The sequence below is a fragment of the Apodemus sylvaticus genome, chromosome 8 (genome assembly GCF_947179515.1).
Source record: "Apodemus sylvaticus chromosome 8, mApoSyl1.1, whole genome shotgun sequence".
Lineage (NCBI taxonomy): Eukaryota > Metazoa > Chordata > Mammalia > Rodentia > Muridae > Apodemus > Apodemus sylvaticus.
Window position 1 is genome coordinate 113270353 of NC_067479.1, and position 5842 is coordinate 113276194.

At 44.1% G+C, this 5842-nt stretch overlaps 1 non-coding gene across 1 annotated transcript; it reads left to right on the top strand.

Annotated features, from left to right (window-relative positions):
- The first annotated feature begins 2676 nt into the window (after positions 1-2676).
- LOC127691787 (small nucleolar RNA SNORA40) lies at positions 2677-2795 on the top strand. The gene has a single exon (XR_007979365.1). It is a non-coding gene; the product is annotated as a small nucleolar RNA SNORA40 (small nucleolar RNA).
- The last annotated feature ends 3047 nt before the right edge of the window (positions 2796-5842 follow it).

Consider the following 5842-nt stretch of genomic DNA (forward strand, 5'->3'; position numbering starts at 1 on the left):
AGTAGAACATGTATCCTTATTACATGCTGGGGAATCTTTTGGGAGTATGCCCAGGAGTGGTATAGCAGGATCTTCTGGAAGTGAGGTGCCGTTTTCGGAGGAACCGCCAGACTGATTTCCAGAGTGGTTGTACCAATTTGCAACCCCACCAGCAGTGGAGGAGTGTTCCTCTTTCTCCACATCCTCTCCAACACCTGCTGTCTCCTGAATTTTTAATCTTAGCCATTCTGACTGGTGTAAGATGAAATCTCAGGGTTGTTTTGATTTGCATTTCCCTAATGACTAATGAAGTTGAGCATTTTTTAAGATGCTTCTCTGCCATCTGAAGTTCTTCAGGTGAGAATTCTTTGTTTAACTCTGTACCCCATTTTTTAATAGGGTTGTTTGGTTTTCTGGAGTCTAACTTCTTGAGTTCTTTATATATATTGGATATTAGCCCTCTATCTGATGTAGGATTGGTGAAGATCTTTTCCCAATTTGTTGGTTGCCGATCTGTCCTTTTGATGGTGTCCTTTGCCTTACAGAAACTTTGTAATTTTATGAGGTCCCATTTGTCAATTCTTGATCTTAGAGCATATGCTATTGGTGTTCTGTTCAGAAACATTCTCCCTGTACTGATGTCCTCAAGGGTCTTCCCCAGTTTCTTTTTTATTAGCTTCAGAGTATCTAGCTTTATGTGGAGGTCCTTGATCCATTTGGATTTGAGCTTAGAACAAGGAGACAAGGATGAATCAATTCGCATTCTTCTGCATGCTGACCTCCAGTTGAACCAGCACCATTTGTTGAAAAGGTTATCTTTTTTCCATTGGATGTTTTGAGCTCCTTTGTCGAGGATCAAGTGGCCATAGGTGTGTGGGTTCATTAAGACTTGCGGCTGGCCACAATTTACACTTAAAATCTTCTGTGTATTTTTATAGATTTAACTTCTTTTTAATTGGCACAAATGTTTTTCTATATAGACTTCTACTTTTTCCTCTTTAATAGACACCACATTATTTCATAACATAATTGTACAAATATCCTTGTTTTTCCTTCCTGACAGACACACAGACACACAGAAAGTCCTTTATAGTTGTCATTTGTTTTATTGTTGTTGTTAAAGTACAGCGTCATAGCCAATAAAGAGTTGTTACTGCTGTGTCCATAAAGAGGACCTAGTTACACAGAATAGAGTACGTGGTAACTTGGAACAAGAAGGGGATGGTCCCATGACTGCAGGAGAGGGGCTCAAGGGAGGAAGAGGGGGTGGGCTGGAGAAGAAGCAAACAAAGGAACTGGAGGAGGTGGAGTTTAAGCTTTGAGAGGTGCACAGGTACAGAAACTACTCAGCTCTTTGAAGAAGTTAATATGGAGAAGGAATGCATCTTGGCCTGTGAATTGCAGCATCTTAGCTCAGAGCCTCAGAATTGTGAGGTTACTTTGGGTACTTAAGGGATTTCCCATCTAACCTTCAGGGCATGTGTTCTGAAGGTCCACTTCACCATTGCAGGGCTATCAGAGATCAAGGCAGGTGTGCTCAGGTGGCTTCTTTGGAAAAAAACAGGCAGATATGATTTCTTGGCATCTTTGTGTCAAAAATGCTATTGGCTTGTGGAAAATCAAGCAAATGCTAAGTACCAAATTACACCAGAATGACTGCTTGGCATAAGCCCTTATGTTCAGTAACTTCTGTGGGCTTATAAAACATCATAGTCACCCCACTGTTCTGTTTGCTTGGGTGTCTTTTGTTTTATCTGTGTAGTCATGGTTGTCCTGGAACTCCATCTGTAGCTCAGGCTTGCCTCAAACTCAGAGATCCACCTGCCACTGCCTCCCAAGTGTGGGGAGTAAGTGTGTGTGCCACCACCCGGGTCCCATTGTCATTTCTAACACCACGTATCCTTGAACTCAAGACACATCTTGGGACTTCAGTTTCTCTCTGATGTCTACCATCCCATGAAACAGGGACCTGCTGGTTGCTGATGACTGAGCAAAGAGATCCTGTGAGAAGGCACATCCATCCCTGACTGTCTTCCCAGAAGCAAGGGTTCAGAAGCAGATGGTTTATTTGGGAATGATCTAGAGGCACCAGTAGCAAGATGGAAGAGAAGTGGAACAGGAAGTGAAGGCAGACAAGATATTTTCTCTGTGGAATGTTGGAGCCTAAGCATCCATCATAACTCTGGGAAATGGTAGAAATATGTCTCAGGATGACTATGCCCTGGGGAGAGGAGATAGAGACTGTTCCTGATCCAGCCCTGGGTTACACTGCTTAGGATTGTTCCCGGGGTGATTAGAACTTACTTACACACAGAAGGGTGGCTCTATAACACCTAATTTTATGATGTGAGAAGATTACCTGTGATGGAGAAGGAGGTACTAGAGGTAAGAGAGGCCAGAGCTCTGTGATATGGTAATTCTGATGGCTGTGGTGAGGTCTATACAGCCTTCTAGAGAAACACTCCTCAAAAGCCCTTGGTCATCTCTGTAGCACCTGGCACACTAAAGTAAAAGAAAGAGAGAGCACATTTCAAGGAAGGGGGCCACACTCCTAGCAGGTCGTTGGGCTTTGAACTCTCTTCACTAACTTTGCCATGATCAGAACTCATTCCTCCACCTGAAAACAGCATTCGCGTTGATTTTGTGAAGCCTCCCTCCGTCTTTAATTCTTATTATTTGGGTTAAAATGTCTCTGCCACTAGTTTCAAAAGTGATCACTTGACAAAGGCACAAAGAGCAGCTGTAAAAGTAAATCCTCCTTTGCAGCCCAGAACTCAGTGTTCAATTGAGTTTTGGTACACATAGGAAGGGACATGAGGTGGGTGTGGTGGCCCATACCTTTAATTCCAGCAATCAAGAGGCAGAGACAGGGTGTCTCTGTTTGAAGCTACTCTGGTCTACATGGCAAGTTCCATGAGTGGGGGGAAAAGGAGAGAGAGAGGGAGAAAGAGAGAGAGAGAGAGAGAGAGAGAGAGAGAGAGAGAGAGAGAGAGAGAGAGAGAGAGAGAGAATGATACACACGAAATGATGGGGCTGAGGGTGAAATTTTATAAGTTCAGAACTTTCCTTCACATATAGATACATACACACCCCCCACCTCCAAGCCACAGCTGTCGGCCATCACTGAAGCCTGTGTTCCTGTTTTAAGTAGGAGCAAACATTGCTAACAAACCATGCCATAAAGCAATTGAGAAGATGGCCTGGGCCCCGCCTGCTCTGTTCCTACTTAGGGAAAAAGCACCATATGCTGCCATCTTCCTGCCGACACTTCCCTGACAGTGAGGGAATATGCTGGGCAGCAGCTTCCACCTTTGTGGAGATCTCAACAGCTCAGGCATTGCTCTGAGGTATCCATGACACTTCCAGTCTAGGCCTGAGCCCTATCAACACTCCAACCAAGGCGAGTACTGTGGCTACACACTAATGTGTTAATAGTTTTAAACTCAGTCAACATGTTTGCTCTGGGGACACCTTCCTTCCTTCCTTTCTTCCTACCTACCTTCCTTCTTTCCTTTCTTTTTTTCAGTCACTCTTCAACTTGTTTTCTTCATATTACTGATCTCAGGGATTTCTAGAGGCTGGTCAGGTGGCTCAGAAAATAAAAGCACTGTTATATAAACTTGACAAGCTAAAATCAATCCCAGGATTAATATAAGGTAAAAGGAGAAAAATGATTCCACAAAGTTGTTCATGCAACACACACACACACACACACACACACACACACACACTTAAGTAATTTAACTGAGTTAAAGGATTTATAATTTAAAAAATGCCCATAGAAGGAATTTCCTTGGTTGTATTTTGCTGGACCCCAACATGAACTTTTGTGATGGCCTTCAACCAAGCACCTGGTGGGGCAGGGTCATTGTCAATTGGGAAGTTCTTCAGACTGGGTGCCCCAGGCAGGACCTGCTCCCTACCATCGTGTTGGAAAAGCACTGTGCCCCAAACCACTCCCATGTTCTGAGCCTGGAAAGCTGTGTGGGAAACAAGCTGCAGTCCAGTGATCGCAGCTTGGCATCTCAGGTGCACTTTCTACTCTCAGAGTTTTAACTGCTAAGACTAATGTGTCTGCAAGTGAGGAGCTGATTTCAGAGGCACCTCCTGTCAAGGGACACCTTGGCCTCCTTCACTGTCAGATGGCTGTGGGCCTCAGTGTGAGCGGAGAAATTGCTTACTGTAATTAACTCAGATTTTCTTTGGACTCGGGTGTCTGAACTGGCCTATTATCTGTGTCTCTGCTTGTTCACAGAGAACCTTAAAAAGAATTCTTTATGTTGAACAGGAGCCACATTTTACTACATCCAGAACAGAGACTCGTAAACTCCCAAAATAGATTCTTTGCCTTGAAGACGGAAAGACAAACAACAAACACACCAAAGGTTTGTGAGATGCAGGACCCGGCAGCCATGTGTACACTCTGCCCTGTCACCCTGCTTTAGAGGCAGGCTGTCCTTATTTCTGTTTCTGTTTGACAGAATAGGAAAGAGAAGCCAGGGCCTTGAATGTGTTGTGCCCAGTGTTTACTATCCCCAAGGTCTCCAATATCTAATTCCTGTGACACTGTGCCACCGTAAGGCATAGACCTGGTGCACTTACACAGTTTGGATATAGCAATGCCTCTCACTAAATTTCCAGTGAGCACAGTAACACTTTGCTCCTCCCTGGTCAGATATGAACCTGGGTTTGTTCCCTGAGTTCCCTATAGTAACCTCCCAGTCTAACTCCATGGGGGGAGTCCCTGCCTTTCTCCTTTGTGAATGAATGTATGTCCATTGCCGTCTGTCTAGTCACAGCTGCAATTTCAACCCCTCTCACTTCCTGCTGCTCAGCTAAGACTCAGTTCAAATTTCCTGTGTCCTCGTCTTCGTCTGGCTTATGTAATAGCCGTTTGTCTTTTCCTTTCTCCTAACCTGTTTCTGATATCTGTGGCTCTGGATTGTGTCTACCCTCATGTGACCCTGATGAATGCTACCAGCACAGCCTCCCTAGAAGTGACTAGAGCCCTTCTCTGGCCCCAGTGGTGGTTCTTGTCTGCTATAGAGTATCAGAGAACTTCCTCTGGCTCTTCTTAGTGCCTGGGACTGAAAGAAGCACTGACCTCCATAGTCATTTCCTTTCTGAACCAAGTCAAAGGAACCAGAACCACAGTAACAGGCAGTGCCCCATTCTGGGAAATCACCTTAGCCCAGAAAGTCATGTGGTAGATCCCCAGAGATAGGGCACAGCAGTTGTCACACAAGACAGGCAGAGCAGACCATCCTCACAGATTTGGAAGTCAGCTGTGCCTGAATTATAGCTGCAGCTTCCTGTAGGCTTCCTTTACTTCTCCATAAAAAGGCAAATAATGAGCCTCTTGAAGCTCAGTCTTCTTAGCAGTTAAATGAAGACTAATAATCATTCTATGTAGGATTAGCATAAGGACTAGTGAGCAAGGTGGTAGAACTTTGAAATGTTTTAAATGCTAATTAATTATGGGAGCTTATACTTGGACCTGGGTGGTGTAAAGGTGTGTGTGTGTGAAAGAGAGAGAGAGAGAGAGAGAGAGAGAGAGAGAGAGAGAGAGAGAGAGAGAGAGTTAGGTTCAAAGCTAATCATCTGAGAGACTCTGATGACTTATCCATCGATGAGACTATCCATTGGCATAGCACCTAGCACACAGCAAATACTCAAGAAATGTAACAGTAACAGAGAACACAATAAAGCCTTGAACCCCAACAGATGGCTCAATACTTCTTCTACATCATAAAATGGTAGTTGCTTATGCTTTAATTTACAGATTTTGCAGTTATAACCTACAGCAGACATTCAAGTTTCCAAAGGAAAAGATGGTCCACTGAAGTTAACTAGAAAGACCTTA